Here is a 23,161-nt window from a genome sequence, read left to right on the forward strand (position 1 = left end):
ATTATCAATAAAATGACCTTTATCTCAGGACTACAATATGAAGATTATGTAAAATACCATAAAAATGGAGATAAATATGTGCCTGTGCTGTAAGATGTAACCCATCACCCTGTTCCTGTATTAGTATTGTGTGTTCCTCATGTCAACCCACTCATTTATTGTGAAAATGCCAATAAAATTAAAGTTGCTTTGGTAAAATCAACAGTTGTGTGTGTGTGTGTGTGTGTGTGTGGGAGGGGGATGAATGCTTTGGGAAGTGGTTGTTTTTGTGTTTTTGAGTTGTAGTGCAGCGTTAAAGGTTGCCTGATGCTCCCCCCTGCAGACTCAAGTACCCGTGATGATGTGTTTCGACCTTGCAGCTAAAGTGCGTCTGATCAGCGATGTCGTGTGAAGGACACCCGATGCAGCGGGGAGAGCTCGGTTTGATTCGACGGAGGAACAGCAGGGTCCGGGGCAGCGTGGGGTGAAAATATTCCGTCGCCTTGACAACAGAAGACAACGCCGTGAGGGGAAAATTGCTGTCTGCACACGAGCGCTCACTTTGGCCCTCTGAGGTCTCCTCCCCCCCTCTTCAGCTCAAGGACACTGGAAGGCCTGAAGATGCACGAACGACGTCTCTCAACATACTGTGAAGACGAAACCGTCTCCTGTGTCCGTCCATTTTCCTCCTCCGCTGGAGGGAAGCTCCTCACGCGAGATCTCTGCAGGTCGCTGCCGTGCTGTCAGCTCTCAGCTCGTCAGGTGTAACATACTCTCTGACCCGACGGCCCTGTCTGCAGGACATCATCATTTGTAAATGTCTTCTGAAACAAATCACTGACAGTGTTTTCTGATCTTACTGTGACTATGGGTAAGGTTTGGTGAGGTTCAAGTTAATTATGACCGCAGTCGTAATCAAAATAAACCAACACTGACTGTTGGTGGCAGACGAGAACAACGGTCAGTCAGATTCTTTGTTTCTTCCATCCATCCACCCCGACCCCCGCCCTTAAAGGAGCCAAAGAGGATGCTAACAACAATGACGCACCGCTTCCACCTTTGTTCTCGAGAGACAGATCATTTGAATGACCGCCTGAGGTCCTTTATCAGAAAAAACACGAGCAGAGGCCATTTTAACAATTTGAACATGCTGACGGTCTCGATTTAGAGGACAAGTGCACACTTCTTCTTCTCCGAGTGGCACTACAACGTGATGAATTTAAATGAAGAACTCATCTGATTCGTTAGTCTGACTCATTTGAAATTTTGTACAATTTATCAAGCTTCAATACTCCTAGACAGGAGCGAGGTGTTCTCTTAACGTCTGTCACTGTGTGTACTGCAACGCAGATGCAGATTCAGATTACTCATCATTACAGTGAATGTGCAGCTTTGTTGGAGGCATGTGCACTTCAGGCGACTGTCGACAGGAGAAAGGTTATTAGTGGAAATGTTCTCCTGCCTTCTCTCCTCTGCTCGCTTTACTCGCGTCCGTCCTGTTCTGCTGTTGTTGGATCGTGATGAGAGCAGCAGCGGGACGTTTTGGCGGTGTCGTTCTCTGGTGAAGACGGATGCTTTGCTCCCCGCCGGCCCTAAAATGAGATTATCGCTCAACCCACAGGGAGAGATCTGTTGACTGCTTACTGCTGCCAGCCAGCAGCTACACGCTCTCACATACACCACACAGCGGGCCTTCACTGGCGAACAAAACGACTTATAAATCAGAAACTTGTGTGTGCGAGACCAGAACACACAAAGATGCACTTACATATAAAGAACATCAGGAACACGAAGTCACCACTGACAGGAGGCACACGGCCGTGAACAGGTTCTCTACCGCAAATTCTGTCAACATGGAAGAGACTCACGCACTCAAGAGCCATCCTGTCTGCTAGGAAACAAGCTGACGGGCGAGTCGTCGATGCAGAACCAAGAACCCACGCCACTGTTCACTGCAGCAGCTTTAAAGGGGAGAGACTGAAGGTGGACAGTCATGCTAGCAGCCCCGTGAGGCTCATTACGATTCAAACTGCTGCACGAAGAAAACCTTTCTATTCTTAGATCTTAAACGTAGCATCTGTCCTGAAGGCAGCGCAGAGGAACCTTTCTCCTCCGTACAGGAACCATTGGAGGACATCTCAGCTGTCATCGGTCAGGCTGCTCGACACCAGCAGTAAGTTTTATTATGGAGGTTACATGCAAAGCTAACTGCTACCTATGCAACTAGTTAATTTCACTCAGTGGCCACCTGCACGATGTAATGCAATGCAGCAAAATAAGATAAAATAATCCTTTATCCCACTGCGGGGGAATGTGCAGTGTTACAGCAGCAAAGGGAGTAGCTGAATAGCGGGAAGCACCAATAAAAAAAGCAAGATTTAATTAATAAGAAAACAGGCTCAGCGGTTGAATTCACATTATTGCACATAGGAAATATTGATATTGCACAGTTTAGTGAACACTGATATTGCACAGTGAATTTGTTTTGGTGGGTGAAGCAGCCCGTCACTGAAGCAGCGGCCCGGTGCTGTCAGAGCGTCCTGCGTGGGGTGGGACACGCTCTCCATCATCCCTGATAGCTTAGCCATCTTTCTCCTTTCTCGCCCCACCTCCACTGGGTTGAGGTTGGCTTCTTAACCCGTCTGTTGAGTCCCTTCCTGCCAGCAGCCGAGATGCCCCGGCGGACCACTGATGCCACCACAGAGTCGAACAGGGTCCTCGGGAGGGGCCCCCTGCACTCTGGCCTTCTTATGTAGTGCCTTACGATACAGCTCTGCCATAAATTAAGCTTTCTGAAGCTTTCTGGTGACATTGTTGGAAATGTTTTAATTCGATTATATGTTTATTACTGAGGTCGCAGTTAAAGGTGGTGTTTATATCCATTAACGTTACATGAGGAGGTCAGAATATAGATTTTACGGCAGAGTAGATTGTATTAGATTGTACCGGTGTACCTAATAAAGTGGCCATTTGATTGGCTTTTATCCAGATACGAGACACTTGAAGTGACGAGTGTAAATGGAGCCTAGCTTGATATATGCTATAACTTGTTAAAGTCATAGCGTAAATCCTAAACTATATGTAGCTGCTGCATTAGGCTGCAAGTATGTCTTGAACTTAGCATTAGCATGCTGATGTTAGCATAGTCACATCTAACCTGTAAAATAGAGGCACGTGTGGTGAGTTAATAAAAATAAAACAAATCAAAATGGGCCTTCTCAAAGATAACTAAAATAACCAAATCAAAAGGATTCCCAAAAATAAAGAAATCAAACGTCTCTTCTTACTCCGTTTCATGTGCAACTTTACGCATTTTTCTGGTTTAAAGAGTCTAAATTTACCCAGAACAATAACTAGTTGAGATAGTGGAGAACTCGACCACCTTTGATGTCTGTCGGGATAAAAAGCCTGATAACGGTCTCCAGCCGGGACCCACAGCGAGGGCAGAAAGCATCTTCATCTCTTTATTTCCATCTGAGAGTCACAGCCTCGCTCATCTCTGCCGTCCCCTCACTCCATCCGTCTCTGCTGAAGACTCAGAGTTTAATATCTCACCTTCACCTTTTCTTTATCTTTTTAAGAACTCTGAATCAATTCAAACTACATTTCTATTTCCTGAGAGGATGTTTGGCTCCAAGGACGGTCCTTCACGGAGTTTTTCCCATAGTTGTTTGTACTTTAAACTGATACAAAGCCACACGAGGAACACGGGTTCTCTGCAGACTCGTCCACCTGAGGCCTCAACATCGTGTCCAAACCGGAGGACAAGTTTGTTTTCTGATGATGTACAGTCCCATCACTTGTGTTAAAGGGAAACGAGATAATGTGAAGCTCTGATTGCTTTGCGACAGGTGCGTCACGACGGTGGTGGCGACTGGTTGCCTCCTGCTGTGTGGAAATGCTTATATTCATGCACCAACACAGTTTAATCCACACTGAGCCAACAAAGACATGTGACGTTTTCAGACGTCCTCCAGGTCTTTTTAAAATGTGTCTTTAAACTGGGAAATATTTGTTGTTTCTTAATACACACAACAGCTTCTGTGACGGGCGATGCTCTTTCAAATAAAGACCAAACCCCAACTGTTAATTATTACTAAATTCCTTTCGAATGCCTTTTTAAATCTAATTATGTTTAGCTTTTAACATTTGCAGGTAACTAAACTTATAAATAACAATAAATGTGTAAATACAATCACAATCAATGTGATTTTGATATTTTTGATATGTGCAATTTCTTACAGCTACATTACTATTAATTATTTCAGGTGAAATTAATTTGAGATTGTTTTTGAGTGAATTCTCATTAATTTAAAAAAAAACCTTTGTATTCGTTGTCTTTCAGAAATCCTTTCTACTCTGTTTTAATGTTCCTATTTTTTGTCTTCTTATGGTTTTATGTGCGTTTTTAGTCTTTTGTGAATCACCTTGTATTTCGGTGTCTATGAAATGTGCTGTTTGTGTCCGTGTAGCCGAGTATGAGGTGTTTCAGATCATCGGTGTTTCCGCACATCTGCATCAGCAGCCTGAGAACAAACGAGCCTCTCGTCTCCACTGACCTGACGCCGAATCAACCCTTCATCCCGCCGCCGCCCTCACTTCCTCTTTCACTCCGCTGGTATTTCTGTGAATGTCAAGACGTCCAGCGTGTTCGTCTTCAGCTGCCCCGAGAGGACGCCCCCTCTTTAATCTCAGAGGACGTCCTCTCTGATGGCAGACGGCGGGCTTCAATTAAAACTGCCAGGAGATCGGCTGGAACGGACAGCACGGCGATGAAGAGCCTAACCTTTCCTGTTCATCAATGAGTGAGAGTGTGTGTGCGTAGTGTGAGGTCAAGACTTTGAGCGTATACTGTAATAATCAAATATTAGCTGTTAAGCTTCATGGAGACGAGCGGCACTGTGTGACACAGCAAAGGCCATTAGGGGGAGAAACAAACACATTGTTGATAACATTACATACATTATGTATATATTCTGTCAGACGCCATCACCTGGAGACGAAGCACCGAATTTCAAACAGACGAGTCGAGCAACACGCACTAAACTTAACTAAACTTCAACCGACTGATGCGCTGTAAAAGTGTCAGCGCCAAATTGAAAAAAACCAGCAGCACCAGGCCTAAACGCTGCTGCGTCGCATTCTGCACATCAAACAAAACAAAACAAAAACCCAAAGAGCGAAGGACGGCGAAAGACGAGATCTGTGGGTTCAGGCCGTCCACAGAGAGGATGGAAATGGTAACGTGTGCGGCCCGGGCCAGTCAGTACGTGTACCTCTGTGGCAAACGCTTCATCACAGGTGAGTTAATGACGTTACTGAGTAAATGGCATGTGTGCCGAATGTGCCTGTAGACCGAAGCGAATCAGAAAAGAGTCTCAGTGATGGTGTGACGGAAGTTTTTACTGTGGAAAAACACGGCCTTACCATAAAACACACGCTTTTAGAATGGAGTTTGGTCGAACGGTCTGTCCACTCGAAGGACCGGGGAGCAGAGGGCATTTAACGTTAATAATTAACATAAGTTGAGCTGACCTAAGCTCTAATAATGAGCCTTGTAGGAAGTGGGGCTAAAACCGACCTGTGGGCGAAGAAAACAACTCGTTCCACAGTTTCACGTCCAAAGACGTGTGCTCACACAGAGTTGTATAACATTAACATTAAAGCCTTCATTTTTCTGTTCTTTTACTCTAGAACTCGTAGACCAACTTCTGACGGTGGACTTTCATTTCATTGCTCTCAGAAGAAGAAGCCTTTAACATGAAATCAAGAAAGCCGCGTACTCTTCCGTTTCCTGTTCGTTATGTTTCATATTGCAGTTCTGTAGACTAAAGTCACGAGTGAACGGTTTGGCACACAGTGAGCTGCAGTGAGAGCCTAATACTCGCGGCCCCCCTTTGAATGGAGAATCAATTCTGGATCAATTCGTGACACCGTGACTACAGGGCCATGTACAGTATCTAATGAAGTAACTGTTAATGAGGTCATGTAGTGACTTAATTCATCACACTCTGAGTTACTGAACCAGCAACAGTGAACGCAACCACTCACAAGCCCTCACTACAGTTCTGAGCCAGTTCTGTGTCCTCTGCACATCGCGCACAGATTACAGCAATTTGATGATGATCCTGCCAGTGTGTTACTGCTGGTTTTCATTAACACATCTGGACATGTGTTTCTCACTTGTGACAAGCGGTAGCGTGTCGATTTGTCATTTACCTGTACGGACGTTAACTCACCAGGTTAATGGTGCTTACTGCTCTGCATCCTGTGTGTGTTTCTGTACATTCAACGTTAAGCTCGTGGTCGTCTTCTGAATTGTAGGAGGGTTTACCATTTATTCATTTAACATTATGGACGAAAAGCAGATCCACAAGTGAAAACAGCCAAAACACAAATATCCAACGTAACGTCCTCCTCTTTGTTCCCTAAAACTCCCGAGTCATAAAGGTCCCAGTCAGAAGCCACAATGGCAAACTGCCAGCCAGACCGAGTGTGTGTGTGTGTGTGATGACTTCATTGCAGTAGTAGCTGGAGTTCCCCCGGGCCGTCCCGGGCCCTCGGGGAGTGTGTGCGTCCACAGAGAGACGACTGTTAGCAGAACCAGACCTTATGTAAGAACACACACCGTCTCTCTCTCTCTCTCTACACTCCACAACATGCAAATCTAACTTTTTAAAAACAGCCACTCGGACTGTTCTGGGAGAACAGACCCTCCTCGTGACAACGTGGATGATCTTTAAATAAGGATTGTAACCCAGAAACAGCGAGTCAGTCGACACCAACGAGCACGAGCTGCGTTTTCACTCCAGCTCCTCCAAGTGAACTTTTCACGCCCGAAGACGCCACATCATGCTGACAAAACCTGAACAACCTGACACGAGCAGATGAATAAATCCTCCACAAAGAAAAGAACAACGGCGCTGCATCAAAATAAAAGACCTGACTTTTAAAAGTAAATCCATTATCCCCTCATTTACACGAGGGAGAAGAAAACATCCACTGTTAGAAGAAGAAGCTGTGAGAGGGTTGAAGTCAGCAGCAAAGGGTCCGCCGCTCTGCTGCTGACAATCATAGAAGATGAGCCTTCAGGACTTCTTAGACTCAGCTCTTCAAATGGCAGCAATCAATAATCACACAGCTCCTTTAGAGTGAGCAGTCAAGGCAGCGCATTAAAATGTCATGGGGGAAAAACGGAGACATGTTGGAGGCTCAGCCAGTCACACTCAGCTGCAGCTTTACAGAACGCAGAACACGAAGGAACTGGAACAGCTGGTGTCTTACCTCCCTGATCGTAATCAATAATGCTGGAGCAGGTTTCCAGTTGGCCCAGCTGGTAATTCAGCCCTGGATTTCATCCCCAAATACAGACAAATGACCAAGTATCTCAATACTGACAGCAAACGACAAGTAATCAATCAGTCGACTGAAAGAAAATGAATGAACCGTTTCGAAAACCGATTAATAACTGAAGTATTGAATTAATAATTAAGGAAGCAAAAACGCCGAACACTCTGCGGCTGCAGTTTCTCCAGCGAGGGGGTTTACTGCTTTTCTCTGGTTATTACTGTTGTAGACGTCACCTTCTCAGAAACTGGTGCACGTTTTGTTATTTTATCACATTTAATCAGCAATGAAAATAATCGTTAGTAAGACAACTTTCGCACGTTACACAAAAGAGCGTAAACAAGAAAAACGACTTGAATTCAGACAGTTTCAGGTGGGAGCGCATCGAAAAGCTTCTTTATCCAACTCCATCCGAACGGAGGGAACTCTGTACGTCTGTACAACGTTTTTATTTCTGTACACAGGAGATAGATAGATAGATAGATAGATAGATAGATAGATAGATAGATAGATAGATAGATAGATAGATAGATAGATAGATAGATAGATAGATAGATAGATAGATAGATAGATAGATAGATAGATAGATAGATAGATAGATAGATAGATATGTCTGCGCACATACAATATAAAGAATTATTCATAGTGAAAATAATCATTGTATCAGTCACAGTCATGCAGCTCTAATTTGTACTTTTGTCACATAAATACTGTACAATCACCACACACACACACACACACCTGGCAAGCTTCACCACTGTACCACTAATTTGAACTAATATAACCTCGCTCTCTCGCTCGCTCTCTCACGGCACGGCCGATCGAGTCTGACCGCAGACAGCTGAGTCTGCCCCCCCCCCACCCGACCCCCACCCCGACCCCCACCCCGTCCCTCCTGCCCCTCTACTTCTCACTTCACCTTGCTAATTTGAACAAGGCTTTATTTTGATATTTGTCAGAGGCTGAACTGTAGCAGGCTTGTTGGCCTCTCCGCGGGTTAATTAGCCCAGCAATGCCAGCATTCATGGCCGGGCGAGGAGCCTGCAGACGGGGGAGGCTGAGCCCCCCGCCCTGGCAGCGGCCGCCGGCTCTGGCACCTCTGAGCGCTGCCTGGCAGGCTCGCCCACTGGATGAGTGACAAGCTGACTGGCGTGGGCATCGACTGGGTGCGGCACGGCTAACGCTCGCTACAGACTGGAACCAAGCAGACCAGAGCTGCGTGTGAAGGCCGTGTATGCCGAAACGAGCCGTCAGAGCGCCCCCATGAGGCTGTGATGCTCATCACCCACCAGAGAACATAACACACAACTCTGCTGTTCTTTACCGCTGGGAGGGCAAAGAGAAGGTGAAGCTGGAGACCATGTTGTTACTTAAAACAAAAGGGTTTATCCTCTGAGCAGACTCCTCTTCTTAGGCTCAGCTCTAGATCCGTACAGCTCACTTCTTTTCAGTCTAAGCTGTACTTTGCCGAATGTTGCCGTAGATTTTTAGACTTGAACTCCTGTAACACTGTCGGAGTCACGATGGACAAAAGAAAAAGGATCAAGATCGATGCAGCAGAACCAGAGACATCGTCTGTTTTATTCCACAAATTCTTCTTAAAAAACTAGTGCCTACGTTACCCACAATGCACCTCAGCCACAGACGGCTGTGAGGTTGTGGTGTGTTATGCTAGTAGCAGCTAATGTAGCCTGGAGCAGAGATGAGCAGCGGAGCTACTTTTAAAACATCTGCAGTAGAACTCCCCAACACCTGGAAACACCTGGAAACACCTGGAAACACCTGGAAACACACGCCGAGGTGGAAAATCAGTGCAGTTCAACTTGAATTGAATCAGTCAGAGCTGTACTTTGTCAGACTCCGTTCTATATTTTTTAGAACTGGTTTTATTTAGTTGCACGATTTGTTTTCACTTTTGCTTCAGTGAGCTGCGTGTCTTCCGTGACTGAGGTAGAATCAGGATTCAGTTGTTCCGCTCGGCTTTCAGAGCCGAAGAAGCTGTTGTCGTGCGACGTCAACAAGTGTCTCTTCTTACCCAGAAAACTTTGTGTTTTGGAGGATCGTCCAGCGGCGGACGTGGGAGAGATTTTAGGAATTCCAGCAATCATGCGCCTGATAGTATTCCTCTCATCTGGCCAAAGGAGCTCTAGGAATAAAGTTTCCTCCCTTACCTCCACCAGTGCTGAAAGGATTACTGACGGTTATATGCACTTTATCTAAAATACTTTGATATTATTGCTCTTTGGCTTTTTCTGTAGTTTTTACAGTAGAAATAACAAACTTGATAACGGGTTGGTCGATGAACAGGAAATGAATCAACAACAAATTTTGATAATCAAACGTTTGTTCGTTTATCCAGTGATCCAGTCACCACTCTGTGTGAAGTGTTGGACAAACATCATTACCCCTGAAATCTGACAGCTTCGTCTCGGTGGAGCGTCGTGTTCATGGAGCGGCAAGTACGCATGAGAAAAACAAAAAGATGCGTCACTTTACTTACTGATTTCACAGCCATTTATCAACACATCACCGAGCGTCAGAGGGATCTTTGATTTCACAGAACAATGAGTCTTCACCTTCACTGTGAAAGAAGTTGCTCAGTCTCGCTGTGAACAATATATGAACAACAAATAATCAAGAGACAATTTAAACATTAAAAAGTGAGAAAATCCTAAAGATTTGCATCATAAGGTTTAGAGTTCCTCGTCACAGCTTTTTACTAAAAACACAGACTTCAAAACAAGAGCGACAGGTCTGTTAACAACTGGATTTTCAATAATAAAGCAAAAACACCAAACACTGCCTGGCTGCAGCTTCTCCAGTGTTTTATATAACTGTAACCTGAGTATCTTTAACAAAAAAAAGCTATTTGAAAATGTCGTCTTGCTTATGAAGGGCTTTAAACACTTCATTGATTCTTTGAAAAGAAAACGTTTGGTAGATTGATGGATCCTGGAAATCATCATTAGCTGCAGCCTTAAACGTTGTGCTGCTGGTGTTTGTGCGCTGCAGTGCAGGAGCTGAGGACTTCTCCCGGCTTCAGCCTGCAGTAAAACATCAGGAGCTGGCGAGTGTGCGGCTGCAGCCCTCCACATTTGTTTATGCAGTCCTCTCATATCATGTGGACACACACTCGAGGTGGAGGGCGGCGGCGGCGGCGGCGGTGGGGGCTCCGCGCCGTGTTTTTTTAAGGGATTAGGCTTAATAAGATGGCAGGCTAAATTTATGGAGCTAATATTTCACGGTGGGGTGATTCATGGAGGAATTGGCGCAACGAAGCAGCTTAATGGATGTTCAGAAAGACTTGCTTGACTTGTGCCCTGATATGATTAGCCCCGCGGGACTACAGCTGCTTAATACACCACTGTGAGAGTGTTTGTGAGCGTTTGTGTACAAGGACGGGACGGAGAAAAATGTACGAGTAAACAGGACACACACAAATCCCTCCTGTGCTGGACTCTATGTATGGAACATGTATTTCTATATGGGCCAAATGACCGCAAACAGGCGCCTGCTTCCAGCCATCTTTCACCTCATCTGTCCAGCAGCGACCGTCACCAATCAACCGTTAATACGTCCACTCTCCGATCAATCGATCAATTCTCCTCAAGTATAATAGTGATGAGAGTTCAACAGCATCTTATGGAATCTGAATCCTTTTGAACTCCTTATTGATTTAGTTTAGTTTGTCTGAAGTTTTCAATTAACATCCACATGTTATTGGCTGAGAAAGCAAAAGCACTAGCAGCCTAACGAATGTAGGGCTGAAACGATTAGGCGATATATTGATCAGTCCATCAAAAGAAAATTAAGCAGCTATTTTGATAATTAAATCGTTTAGGTCTTTTTGATGGTTTCACCTTCTCTAATGTGCAAATCAAGTCACAAACTAAATAAAACCAATTCTGATTATTTGTCATCGTGAAGTCCAGTTTCTAAAATCTGCAGTCACAGCATTTTATTTAAAAACAGGAACACGAAGAGAGACCGGGGTTCACTGACGAGGCCCTAACTCCATACGTGCACATTTTAAAAACTCGTCAAAGTAAAAGTCTGAAAGAAGATCATGCAGAACAAGCCGTTTGTACTCTAATCTCTAACTGTGTCCCGGTTATTCACACGCAAGAAACACGTACGTGGATTTCACACAGACTCTCACACCATCTGTCAGTCAGTTCCCTTTATTTCAGACCTGTAGTCAAGTGTTTCCTGGCCGACAGCAGGAGCCAGGACACCACGAGGGGCCACAACACTTATCTGAGCAGAGAGATGATTAACGAGAAGAAATGGATTAGCGGAGGTGGTACTGATGTATCTGAATCTCTGACTCCGGTATCTGATTTCCGGTACTTATCGGTTCATCTTTACACCCCTACTTCCCCCAGACGCCGTGCTGCCCTCCTCTGGTTACCACTCATTAAATACGCGGCCTTTGCTGCGTGATGTAGCACCACTGCCCATTTTCCCCTGAAGTGGGAAACCCTGCTACAAAAACTGTAGCAGGGTTTTGTTTTTCAGACTCGTGCTGGAGAGCTTCACCTCTTCAGACCTCTAAAGAGTTTCCCCTCGGGGATCAGTGAGGTATTTCTGATTCTGATTCCTGAAAACTATTAACAACGAAAGCTCAAAAAAAAAAAAAAAAGAGAGAGACATAAAAAGATAAAATATAACAAAAGATAAAAAACAGAATCATAACTCCCATCTGCCCCGACGAATCCAGGCAGTTTTATGCAGAGAGTTTTCCCGTCTGTGGCGGCGTTGAGCCGATCGTCTGAATTCTATGGAAATGTACCTGTTGACTCAGGAAGAGAGACGACCAGGGTCACAATACCTATTAGAAAGATAAAGAAGGACAAGCGCCTCTCCAGCCCCGAGAAGATTGCTTCTGCCGGCTCGAGTGTCAGTGAGCGCGCACACACACACACACGGTCACAACTATACTCAGTAGTCTTCAACTTTTTTTTTTTTTATGATTAATCGTGTGTTTCACAGTATCTATCTGCATCAGCGCCATCAGCCAGCAGGTCAATTTACTGCCTGGATCTCCTCTGGCAATAAAACACTGTTTTTCCCTCCTGATGGAAAAGGTTGAAGTGAGACAGCTGGTGGCTCAGAGTCGGCCTGATTAAATTGTCAAAGCTATTCTCAAACTTTCCACTCCAGATTTAAAAGCTTTAAGCTCAGAGAAAAGCAATATGACTGGGAATTATTTATTTACTGAAACTTATTGCCAGAATCTCAATACGGCAGGAGTCTTAAAAGCCCCCAAAAAAATTAAGCAGCCACTCCTCCGAAGGAGAGGACACGCTCGCCCCCTGCTGGTGCTGAGGAGACAAACAGCTGCTTTGTCCCCTGAAACAACAACATGTGAACCAGAAACAAACTGTTCATACAGCACAGAGTGTGTGCTGCCACACACACACACACACACAGTGCAGCTTATTAACCCGTACATGTCACTGCAGAGGTCCGCACTGAAATCTATTACGACTTAAAAATGCTCTTAAATTCTACCTTCGAAATCTGGAGGACACAGAAAGACTAATAACTTTGTCCTGCGGCACCGAGCCGCTCGCACTGCTGCTGGTTCGCTGCATCTTGGAGCAAATTAACTTCCTTTCAAGCTTTTGGTGGATCTGATTACTGTGTGTGTCTGGTCAATGACAAATTTCCATATTTCATATACGTGACCCCGCTTCCCCGGCGGCAATCACACGCCTGGTCAAAAAAAAAAAAAAAGAAGTAATATATGCCAAAACGGTAACTTTAGTGTCTCAGCGAACGCATCTCCTGCAGCTCCTAACATTTCCCACGTTAAGAAAGTTGATAAAATGCTTTTACTCCTGGTCCTAAACGCAGAACAAAAAATGTGTCACTGAGAATTTCTGACTAGTTCGGACTGATTTTCTCGGGCTGGGCCCCGGTTTGGGGGTCCTGGGCCCCGGTTTGGGGGTCCTGGGCCCCGGTTTGGGGGTCCTGGGCCCTGGGGTTTGGGGGTCCTGAAGCTGAGACTCGCAGGGCCGTCCGCTGGCTCAATGCAACGTCATCCAGCAACGTTTTTTGACACAGCCCCAAAAAACTAATTGTCACACATTTCTCATGAAACAATCAAAAACGTCTCACAGAACAATGTACACCCCCCTGCTGGTGATTTGGGTTTTTTGTAAATTATGCAGTCGCCCGTTGAGCCTTTCAGAAGAAAAACAGCCTGAGGGGGGAAACTGTTTCTCTGGAAACCTAATCTGGTGGAAAATGACACCAAACTGGAGGAATATCTGCAGGACGCATCGCCGTTCAGATTTACACAAAGGAAAACACGACTCATTATCTGGTTAATAATTCACCATAAAGCAGGTGTGAAAGGCGTCTCTGGGATTATCTTATTCACATCTGGGCAGCTGTGAGGGATGGATGGCATAAAGAGAGAATCTGTATTGATCGTGTTGATGCAGGTGGAGTTTGAGAGTAAGGGGGGGGGGTCCCGGGAGGATTCAGCAGGCTCACAATGAGCTGCGGCAGCCCCGAAACACAGCGCTGTAATGGAGCAACTCCGTCCTGCATAATGCAGCGTGCTCCATCCAGGCTCTGCTGCTGTCAGCCACCTGCTGCGTCCTCTCTCCGCCCCGCAGCCAAACTTTCCACAAAAACAAAAAGGACGACTATTCCTCGGTTTTACGACGGCGAGGTAAACACCCAGGAGCTGCCGGGAGGATTTTCCATCTGCGGCGCAGAGTGACACGCCGAAGACGGGCAAAACACAGGGATGTCTCTGTCTCTGCGCTGTCACTTGGCTGCCTGCGTTGCCTGGAAATCTATTATTTACTGAGACAACGGAGCAGAATGTCTCCGGGCTGACAGGACGCCAGCTGCACCTCTGTTTTCATGCTGCCGCCTCATACTGAAGCCTTTACGGACAGCAGCAACACCGGCCCTGTTCGGTTCCTCAGTTTAGAGGTTCTGCTTCTCCTCGACTTCATTACAAACGGAAATATTTAGTACTGAAACCAATTAGTCGATAAGTCAACCATTTTGATAGGTGACTAGAAAAGAATGTTTTATTGCCCTCCAAGTGACATACAATACACAACATTTTAAATAAAAACACACCGAGGAAAAAGGCTGATGGGAACGTCATCAGTTCTGCAGGTATTTAAACCCAAGTGTTGAACACGTTCGCCCTGATGAGGCGTAAAATGAAAAGTCAGAGGATCATCAGAGTCTTTCGGATTCATCCCGAGGGGAACGTGAATGTCTGAACGGGACTTCATGTCCGTCCGTCCAATAGTTCTGGAGATATTTCAGTCTGAAGCATAGTGGTGGACCAAACCAATACTGCCATTCAGTGAGCCAAAAAAACAAAACATGTCTGTCGGTCTTTTCCTTTCTTCCCTTCTTCTTCTTCTTCACACAAAAGCAGAAACTGTAATTTTACTTTCGAGGCTGCAGTACATTTTACTGCTGATACCTGTTTACATTTACAAGTATCAAAATCAGAAACACTTTATTGATCCCTGAAGGGAAACTCTTTGTTCCAGCAGCTCGCCTTTACGGCAGTGCACACAGGAGAAAGCACTAGCAAAAAATATAATACAATACACTATAAAAACAGGTCAGAAAATAAATGAAGTACCAGGTGGGTTTACCGGTTGATGATGATAATACAGTATAATAATACAATGTAATAATATAAGTAATAAGTAGTGGTGCATGTACTGAGTTCAGTGCAGCTTATTGAGATTATTAAGATATTGCACAGCAGTAATGGAGGTATATAATATCAATATCCATAAATAGGAAAACTAACATGGGAAAACTAAATATTGCACGGGAGTATTAACGCAGAATATTGCACAATTATTCAAGTATTGCAGAGATGTTAATGATCAATGTCCAGTTCAGTGACTTCGGGTCATACAGACTGACACTTAGAGGGAGGAGTTAAAGAGTCTGATGGCCACAGGCAGGAAGGACTTCCTGTGGCGCTCTGTGGTGCATTGTGAAAGAAACTGATGCTAAAGCAGCACATTAGCTCCCCTCCCATTTGAAGAGGATTGTGAATTTTGAATAAAAACAATTACACTAACAAGTTTTTTTTTTTTTTTATAATTGTCCACAGCCACGGAAACCAGAGATTCTATAGATGTCGATGCAATTTTGTCAAGTCTGTATGCAAACCTTTGTTTTATAGACACGTCTAATTATTATTTTGCGACCTTGCCTGAAGCGGAGCGTTCGCGATAACTCGATAAATTAAGGTTGATGGTGTGGAGGTGGGCGTGGTTAAGAGTCAGCTGCTGAGAGGCGTCTCAGGTGAGCAGCGGCAGGCAGAGCGAACTGTCGCAGCTCACGGAAGATCGCTGGCACGGAGCAGAACCGAAGAAGAGATCGCCTCGAGCGGCGGCGGCGGCGAGCCGGCCGACCTTCGGGCGTGAGCTCGATGTCGCGAATACTGTGTGTGCGCGAGTGATCGGATTAATAAGAAGACGAGAGCCGAGAGCTGTGCGGCCGTGTCCGTGTTCCGCCAAGAGACTCGCCGTAGCTGACTCGTGCTACAGTCGGTCGGCCGTCGAGCCCTTCAGTCTTCCCCGTCCTGCACAGCGGCCAGATGTTGCTCATCCGGACATCTGTACACATTTAGTCGGAGACCATGTTTACTGCTGCTGCTATACTGGACGACTGTACTCCATCAGCAGTAACTGTCACCAGCATCATTTAGCTGTTTAACACTGACAGAGATCATCGCATGTGCCTCAAATCTCAATGTGAAAGCTTTGGCTGTTTCTAGTTTCACAGTAGTTTCTCACGTCCTGTGAAAGCCAGATTCTTTCCCCCCAAATGGGGCGCGGCCTCGGGGCTTGATGACGTGACGTGGTCCGGTCTGTGGCGAGTTGTAGTCGAGGACACTCTGAATCCACCAGACCACAGGTGCTCACACGATGAGGTGAGACGACGTCACAGACAGACAGCAGGTGGAGTTTACTGTAATCGCAGTAAACTGTTGGGCCGTTTACTTCCACTCGTCGAGTCCGTTCACGAAACCGCCAACCAGGAGCCGAAGGAGGAAACGTGGAAAATGACCGGAGGTTATAGGCCGAGTGTGCGGTCACGATGTGTGTCGCCAACATCCCCTGTGTGAGTCACAGATCACACACCGCTCGGACCATGATTCACTGGGACTGCGAGCGCTCGGAGTGCGACAGCTGAGCCCCAGAGAGCTGGGAAAACAATCAATCAAGCCTGTATCGGCGGCAGCAGGAGAACCAGAGCCATCAGTCAACAGCCAAACACACACACACACACACACACACACACACACACACACACACACACACACACACAAAGAGCTGCCTTTATCACCGCGCAGCCAGAACGGAGGAATTTACTTCAGCACGGATGAAGAGCTGCAGCGCTCGTTTCCAAAACCCCCTCTTTCCATTCAGAGGGAAAAACCTGCGAACCCAGAGTTTAACGAGAAAACTTCCACTTGGTTCAAAGTCAGAGACGAGGCTGAAACTCGCTGTCATCATCATCATCATCATCATCATCATCATCACAGGAGAAAACTAAACTGTTAGATGGAACAACGGAGAGAAAACTTTGAACAATTTGTTAACACGGATGTAGTGAAAAATGCGGTCGCTCGCGGCCGGTTAGGACACGGTGTCAGGTTTTCTTTTGTGGAAACTCCAACAACTTAATAATGGATTTGTTACAGTAAAAGGTTTAATCTTCCACATGAGGACACGTGGAAAAAATTTAAATCTAATTTAGTTATTGTTTTCACTGTGAAGAAACTTTAACGTCGCCTGTCAGTGTTGTTTCTTTCTATTTTCATTTCTCTTCTTCGTTCTTGTTTTTCTTTGTCGTCTTTATCTTTCCAGGTTGGAAATTCATTCTTCACAGCGTCGGCAGGGAATCACTGAGCAGCGCTGATCAAAGAAAACGATACAAAGAGTTGATAACGACGAAGCAAAAAACACATCAGCTGCTGTTTTTTAGTTCGAAAAATAGCAAAAAATACAAAACAGTTTTGGCACAAACTGAACATCATACACCCAGGCTGAAACTGATGTCAGTTTATCAATATCGGTCTGTTATCAAATATTGAACATTGATTAAGCAGCGATGAAGGTTCCTCCTGACCACAGCTACACAAACCGTCGACATTCTTGCGACCCGGGGTTTAAACTAAAACTAGGAGCTAAAAGAGGCTAAAAAGCTCCACAGAGCTGAGGGGAACTGCAGAGTTTCTGTGGGTTTGTCACCATGAGCGACACCTTTCATACTTAGCGTAGTCATGTGATCCATCGTTAAAACAGCAATAACTAAATATTGATTAGTGCAGGTTTAAAAGCAGTGACGTATCCCAGAGTTTTTCAACGTTCAGATGCTGACACAGTTTCATCAGTGCGTTTCAGAGGCTTTAAAAGATCTTTTCAAGTCTATATTAACACTCACACGCCGTTATCACCCACACAATACTCTTACAGTGTAGCCGTGTTAGATAGAGATCACTTCACAGCCAGAATGATTACAGGATCAATAACTCTTTCACTGTAGAATTACAAAATGTTGAACCTTTTTTTAATCATTTAACAAATGGAAAATTACAGAAGAAATACTGACACAAATGATCAGCTGCCACAGATGATGTAAGACAGACTTGACCTTCAAAATAAAACACACAGTCACTTCCTCCCAAATCCCACTCAGTCCTTCAAACAGGAGCCAGTTTGGCCACATCACAGCTTCGTCACTGATTCATCAGCGAGTGTGTGACTCCACCAAAAAAATAAAAAAATAAAATCTGATGTTTGGACCCTGACGAACAAGACAGTTATGTCCAGAAACGAGCAACACACCTGTAGTGACCGTAAAGCCTCATTTCGACTCTAGAGGGTGCTGCTTCCCTCATACAGTCCCAAAAACAGCAATAAGCATTTCCTATCAAGTTTATTTCTTCCACATGTAACTTTTTCTCCTCCGTATTTCAATTATGCTGCCGCCACCATTACAGTTCAAACAAAAATAACAGAAAACTGCTGGTTTTATCCGTGTAGCGCGTCATCGTGGAGGACAACCGACGCAGCATCCGGGACGCCTCATGACGTCTACACAGAAAGGCCGGCGTGGAGCTACGCTGAGTTGATGAATCCTCCGTTTCCTGGCAGCATTTTAACGTCACTCATCAGCACACAGCAGGTGAAGTAAGTATCGAACACGTCACCATTCTTCTCAGCAAATATATTTCTATATTTATAACAACTCATGAAATCCACACAGGCAAAGAAATCAAATGTTAAATGACACAGGGGAAAAAGTATTGAACACGCTTACTGATCGATACTGGATTTTTGGAGGTAGATACCAATATTGATATTTGAGTGTTTGAAAAATGTGTTAAGGACATATTGGCTTACACAGATTCATAAAATAAACCAACATTTTTGATAAGGATCTCTTAAATTTGTGGGACATTTTACTGTGTGGTGGACAAACTGTGAAATGAAGACACTTCGTCTAAAGGACTGTAAACGTATCTTGTTACATATCAGCCGACATGATTCGCTGATACCAAAATATCTGCGATAATCTAGTCAAGTCAGTTTTATTTATATAGTCCAATATCACAAACTGGCCTCAGGGTGCTTTACAGTCTGTACAGCGGACGACTCCCTGTCCTTAGATCCTCGATTCAGATGAGGAAAAGTCCCCAAAAAAACCTTTTAACAGGGAAAAATGGTGAGTAATGGGATAATTATCTTGAAAAACCAAAAGGTTGTTTTCTCGATATAACAAGAAAATTACGCAATTATCTTGAGAAAAGGAAAACTGCTATCCTGAGATAACGACATAATTATCCCGTCATTCAATTAGTGTTCCTCATTTAATGTAAAGACGATCGCCGCACTAGAATGTATTTCATCCTACTGATGCTGTTGAGAGAGTACTGTACGAGATCTCGTTTTCCAGAGGAAACAAGATATTTTTCTCTGTATCAGGGTCAGTGTGGACACTGTAGAGGACTACAAGTACCTGGGAGTACACTTAGACAATAAACTGGACTGGACCAAGAACACTCAGGCTGTTTACAGGAAGGGCCAGAGCCGCCTCTGTTTCCTGAGGAGGCTGAGGTCCTTCATCATCTGCCGGACGATGCTGAGGATGTTCTATGAGTCTGTGGTGGCCGGTGCTGTCCTGTATGCTGTTGCATGCTGGGGCAGCAGGCTGAGGGCAGCGGACGCCAACAGGCTCAACAAACTGATCCGTAAGGCCGGTGACATTGTGGGGGTGGAGCTGGACTCTCTGGCGGTGGTGTCAGAGAGGAGGATGCTGGGTAAACTACACGCCATCTTGGACAGCGTCTCCCACCCGCTCCATGACGTGCTGGTCAAACAAAGGAGCGCCTTCAGCGGAAGACTCATCCCCCCACAATGCACCACAGAGCGCCACAGGAAGTCCTTCCTGCCTGTGGCCATCAGACTCTTTAACTCCTCCCTCTAAGTGTCAGTCTGTATGACCCGAAGTCACTAAACTGGACATTGATCATTACATCTCTGCAATACTTGGAATCCTGTGCAATATGTAGTTTTTCTTATTTATTATTCAAACCTCCATTACTGCTGTTGCACCACTACTTATTACTTATATTATTACATTGCATTATTATACCGGTAAACCCACTTGGTACTTCACACTTATTTTATCTTATACTTATACACACTTGGTACGTAATTTATTTTCTGACCTGTTTTTATAGTGTTTATAGTGTATTGTATTATATTTTTTGCTAGTACTTCCTCCTGTGTGCACTGACGTAAAGGCGAGCTGCTGTAACGAAGAGTTTCCCTTCGGGGATCAATAAACTATTTCTGATTCTGATTCTGATCTTGAGAAAACGACGGACTCTGTATCCTGCGATAACGAGAGAATGAATCCATTATCACAAGAAAACAACTGTGTGATCTCGAGATAACGAGAGAAGGAATCTGTGATCTCAAGGTAACGGGATGAAATAAATCTGCTGCCGTTCTCAGCTTCCGTAATGACGAGGTTCAACAGCCTGGTCTATTCTTTGCTCCTGAGTCAGAACAGCTTTGCACAAATAATATAATTTCGGGTCTGACGTAAAATTCTTTGGATCTTTGTCCTTTAGCGCCGACACATTTTTTCTTCTTCTTTGCAGTGTGAAGTTGTGAACTGTGTAAAAGCTTCTAATTTGAGCTGATTTATTCATCCGTCTGTAGTGCAGCGTGACGGGCCGGAGCGCCGGCTGTGTGTCAGCCTCTGACTCACTGCAAACACGAGTGTGTGACTGGAGAGGTTCAACGAGTCCCGGTCAGAACAGAGTTAAAACACTCAGAGCTGTACAACAAAAGCAGAAAACAAAACACAAAACACAGACCGGCAAAAACAAACCAGCGTCGCTCCCTGACGGTGAGAGGTCGACAGAGTTTAACCGCCGAGGGTCAACGGGGAACAATCCCTCTTTGAAAAAGTGTGAACGCTTAAACTCAAGCTCACAACATAACATGCTGTTACACAAGCCCAATTAATAAAAACAACAACACAGTAACTCTGGGCTGGGCTTTAAGAAACTGCTCTCCAAATATACCGTTAATTCTCAAATAATCGCCACGTGTCAAGCACAAACAAACAGGCCAGTGTCTAATTAAGGCCAATAAAAAAAACACTGATGGGGATGGACTGAGCTGTACTATAACGGCTCACGTAGCACACAGTGTATTCAGTATAATATATATAGTCACCACTCTGCTGCTCCCAGTTTCTCTTTTATTACTTATATTATTACATTGTATTATTATACTGTACATACTTCAACCGGTAAATCCACTTTGTACTGCCTGTATTATAGTGTATTATATTTTGATTTGCACTGACGTGACAGTGAGCAGCTGTAACGAAAGAGTTTCCCATCGGGGATCAATAAAGTGTTTCTGATTCTGATTAACACTAATTGGTTTCATTCACTAAATAAGCCTCAAAAGTCCGGCATCGATCCGGCTCTAGTTTCTACTCTGCCACAGTGTCGAGCTACTAAAACGAAACTTTTAGAAGAGACGCTTTTTTGTTACGACGTGACTCGGTTGTTAGATACAGAGCTAAACAGCTGTTGACACACAACATGAGAGAGCGTCACAACACTGCCGTCTTTGTTTTAGTCCACGCAGGACTGTAATGACCACTCACTGCCACAGGGGGCGACAACATGCGGAAACTTACAAACAATTCTTTAAAGCAGAAATCTGTGTCAACAAAGTAAATTCTCTATTTTTTTTGGTGCCATATCCAACTAAATGTTTGAATATTTCCCCATTTTGTACATCTGCTAATGCTGCATCCACTAATACTTCTGCCACAGATTAAACTCGAGTCAGCGTCCCGCAGCTGTTCGCCTCCTCCAACCAGCCGAGCTGCAGTTTCCATCCACGTCAGTCCAGACTCGTATATGCAGTGAAGACTTGGAAGAATTTAAATTCAATGCGTCTGATTCCAGCGAATCTACGCTGTTGAACTGAGGGATGAAGGACGATCACAGGCTGAACATGTAAAGATGGATTCTTGCAGTTCAGCTGCACAACACAAGCTGCTTTTGTTTCCTCCTGGCGTTTTTTAGATGAGCTGCAGGTGGAACTCTCGGGGTCACTCAGGGGGTCGCGGTTAGCTCGGCGCGCTGCGATTCGTTGTTTGCGGTCACGTGATTCCGATGACGCTCGAGATTCAGGACGAGGCAGGAAGTGAAAGGCAGAACGGACGAGACGGAGGAAAGCCCGCACTGTGTTGGCTACTGATTACTCTTTGTGTCGTCCCGGTCAACATGTGTGAAATCTGGAGTCGCCCGGTTCATCCTTAAATTACGGCTAAAAGCCTATTTAGAGGTCACAGTGACCTTTGACCTTTGGGTCAAAAGTGTCGCCGATTCAGCGTCCGACCAGCTGTGGAACCCGTCACAGTCTCCCCTTCTGTTCCTGAAGTATGGTGGTGGATAAAGGCCAAAAAGGGGTTTTTCCAGGACATTATGATGTCACAGCGAAGTTGACCTTTGACCTTTTTGGGAAATCACTGCATCGTTGTATCCCATCAAACATCTGTGTGAAATTTTGTCATAATTATCACATCAGTTCTTGAGTTATGGCCAAAAACGTGCTTGTCCAGGTAACTTTGAGGTCACAGTGACCTTTGACCTTTGGGTCAAAAGTGTCACCAATTCAGCGTCCGACCAGCTGTGGAACATGATCATCATTTCTTGAATTATGGCCAAAAACCGGTCACAGTGACCTTTGACCACCAAACCCTCCTCAGTTCATCCTTGAGTCCAAGTGGATGTTTGTGCCAAATTTCAAGACATTCCTTCCAGGCGTTCCTGAGACATCGCGAGAACGGGCCGGACGGCCGGACAACCCGAAAGCATCAGAAATACCTCCGGCCGCGGCGGTCGCTGTCGCAGAGGCGTAGAGATCATGGACGTGACAGTACAGCTCACTCACTAGCTGATTCGTCCTGAACAAGTCTCTACTTTAGATGTTAAGAGGCTGTCAACGCTTCCTGTAGACGTGTCACAACTAAAGTCCTTTGTATTATTAACAAATTAATAGGAGAAGATCTGATTCTAACTACTTCTGGACACAAACAACACACGTTTAACCAAATATTATCCTGAAATCCTGAAGAGAGGTCAATACGATCACGTTTGGACTACAACAAAGATGGCAGAACATTTGAGTCGTCTCATGTTGTACACTAAATGTAAAAAGGCTTGCTCCTCTCTCCAGTTGAGAAAAATAAACTGAAATCTTGAATTAAGTAAAGAAAA

The 23,161-nt window shown here is 44.9% G+C and overlaps 1 protein-coding gene across 6 annotated transcripts in view; it reads right to left on the reverse strand.

Moving 5' to 3' along the window:
* ankfn1 (ankyrin repeat and fibronectin type III domain containing 1) overlaps positions 1-23,161 on the reverse strand; it is a 127,500-nt gene that overhangs the window by 87,379 nt on the left and 16,960 nt on the right. The gene's annotated exons all lie outside the window — the stretch shown is intronic.

Source organism: Siniperca chuatsi, linkage group LG20, assembly GCF_020085105.1.
Source record: "Siniperca chuatsi isolate FFG_IHB_CAS linkage group LG20, ASM2008510v1, whole genome shotgun sequence".
Classification (NCBI taxonomy): domain Eukaryota; kingdom Metazoa; phylum Chordata; class Actinopteri; order Centrarchiformes; family Sinipercidae; genus Siniperca; species Siniperca chuatsi.